Raw genomic sequence first — 2855 nt, forward strand, 5'->3', positions numbered from 1 at the left:
AAAAAAAAAAAAAAAAAAAAAAAAAAAAAAAAATCCATCATGAGTGGTGTGAGTTAATGCTTGCTTCTCGTCATACAACTTATGATAATAGAGCAAGCATTTTTTCTACACTTTGGCAAATTGTCATGCTCCTTTCTAAGTTTGGATCAGTGTCCAACATTTTCTCGTTTGCATTTTCAATATTGTAAAATAGATCCAAGAACACCTTTGATGTGAAGTTTTTTGCCAGTATTATTTTCTCTAGGGCATCTTCATTCATCTTTTTAATCACAACCACTTTCCTCATTTTTGTCAATAATTTTACCTTCATTAAGTTTCTCTGGCTTCATAGCTGGAAATTCTCACACTCAGGTGTTTCTTCTATTTACGTTCAATTAGAAATCACTTCTGGGGCTGGACACAGTAGCCCATGCCTGTAATCTCAGCATTTTGGGGAAGCTGAGGCTGGAGGATCAATTGAGGCCAGGAGTTCAAGGCCAGCCTTGGCAACATAGTGAGACTCCCCCACCCCCGACAACTACCAAAAACACACAGAAAGTGAAAGCCTGTAGTCCTAGCTACTCAAAAGACTGAGGTGGAAGAATTCGTAGTTTGAGGCCACAGTGAGGCACCACTGTACTCCAGCCTGGGTTACAGAATGAGACCCTGTCTCTAAAAAATTAAAAAATTTTTACAGAAAAAAATAACTTTTAACATTCTCCCTTTTTGTTTACTTGCTTCACTTTTATTTTTATTGGCCAATTCCTTCTTTTGATTTTCTATTTATGTAAAATATCACATGGATTTATCACCAGGAGACAAGGAAGCAACACAACTACAGTCTTTGCAGTCTGTGTATGAACTTAATAACAGATGCACACGACAGACATTGAAAGAAGTCACATGATTAGTCATGGTTGTATTGCACATCTATTATTTGTGTAGGGATTTGTGGACTGAAGAGATAGCAGCAATGTCTGCGATTGGTGGTATTTATCCAATTGCTCACAATTAATGTATCATGGTAACTGGAATATAAACTGTGATCCCAATTGTTCCTTAAGGTTTTATTAACATCTCAGAAGGAACCTGTTACAATATTTCCAAAATATCAGAGAAGAGATTGCAATTAAAATCTACTGTAGTATTTCCCAGCATTTCTTTAGATTTGTCTTTAGATTTGAGGTCAGGTGCAATACAAGTCTAGTGCTAATTAACTAAATTGTGCCAAACAAAAATTTGTACATATCAGAACCAGACAAAAAGAGGACTGATGGTAGGATAAATGTTTCACCTCTACGTGGTCTCCTCTGCTAAGTTCCTCCTTAAAAAGTATCCATTTCCTGTCCTGTGGATATTTTACCTCTCTTAAAGTTGTGGAATGCAAATAAGGGGAAATCAATATTTGAAGTCTGTGTATATGACCAACAGCTGGGTAATGGATTATTTTCCATCTTTTACATGGAAAGATCAGATAGCATTTGCTGAATGCCTACTAGGTGCCAACAACTGTTAGGTGCTTTATATAAAAATTTCAACAATCAACAGAACATACGTATGAGGTGGGCAATATTGTGCTCGTTTCACACTACAGATGAGGCGACAGCCTTAAGAGATGAAGTAATTTGACCAAGGTGTAGATAAAACGGTGGAGCCAATATTCGAATACAAGTCTGTCTAAAGGTAAGCCCTTGGCTTTCACCCTTCACTCTTTTACCTCCCGTATGTCCTAAAGCATTGTCCCTTTATTTCCTATATGAGCTGAACACCTGGAATCTCATACCTCAGTGCTACTTTAACCCCTGGTCACCAACACAGCATTGACAAGATAGTTCTATGGACTTGTCACAGAGTTCTGGAAAACAAATCTCTTTTGATAAATAAGTTTTAAACATAAAGTTTTAAATTAGAAAATTAAAAGTTTTAAGCCTCTACAGGGATTCCAATTGTTCCTAGGTTTGTATTGACTGCTCAAAGGAACCTGTTATAATATTTCCAAAATATCACAGAAGAGATTACAATAAAAAGCTGCAGTAGTACTTCCCAGCTTTTCTTCTTGACAGCGGCCATATATGAAAAGCAGGTCCCCCTGATCTGCCTGGGCAGTTTCATCCCTGCAGAGCTGGGATGAATGACAAATTCAAAACCTCTCTTTACAAGTGGATTTGAACAAGAAATCTCCAGGAAGCAGATTTGGAGAGATGGGATCCAGACACCTCCTAAGCCTCTGGTTTTCAAATTTGTCTGCATGTTGGAATCACCTGGCCATCTTTGTAAAACTGCTGATGCCTGCATGTGCCCCCTCGCACGATTCTGATTTCATTGGCTCAGGGTGAAGCCTCAGCATCATAATTTTTTTTCTTTCTTTTTTTTTTTTTTTTTGAGATAGAGTCTTGCCCTGTTGCCCAGGCTGGAGTGCAGTGGCGCAATCTCAGCTCACTGCAACTTCTACCTCCCAGTTTGGGCAATTCTCGTTCCCCAGCCTCCTGACTAGCTGGAAATGCAGGTGCACAACACCATACCCAGCTAATTTTTTGTATTTTTAGTGGAGATGGGGTTTCACCATGTTGACCAGGCTGGTCTCGAACTCCTGAGCTCAGGCAATCCACCTGCCTTGGCCTCCCAAAGTGCTGGGATTACAGGCATGACCACCATGCCCAACCAGCATCATAATTTTTAAAGGCTTCCCAGACAAGTCTGATATGTGGCAAAGTCTGAGAACCACCAACCTAGGCAATCGAATCAGAAAAGATTTCCACAGATGTACTAATGATATTAACTATTAGTACTTAGGGTGTGTTTTAATTAAGTTATAGCTGTGAATGATAATGGCTAACATGTGAATCACTTAAATCACTATGAAAGATATTTTTTAA

The 2855-nt window shown here is 38.7% G+C and overlaps 1 long non-coding RNA gene across 1 annotated transcript in view; it reads left to right on the plus strand.

Annotated features, from left to right (window-relative positions):
* The window catches only part of LOC112624244, an 8729-nt gene extending 6184 nt beyond the window's left edge, over window positions 1–2545 (plus strand). Inside the window, exons 2-3 of the long non-coding RNA XR_003119380.1 lie at window positions 1574–1662; window positions 2043–2545. This is a non-coding gene — a long non-coding RNA (uncharacterized LOC112624244). The remainder of the gene's footprint in view (window positions 1–1573; window positions 1663–2042) is intronic.
* Window positions 2546–2855: the final 310 nt, after the last annotated feature.

This window comes from Theropithecus gelada, chromosome 5 (assembly GCF_003255815.1).
Source record: "Theropithecus gelada isolate Dixy chromosome 5, Tgel_1.0, whole genome shotgun sequence".
Taxonomy (NCBI): Eukaryota; Metazoa; Chordata; class Mammalia; order Primates; family Cercopithecidae; genus Theropithecus; species Theropithecus gelada.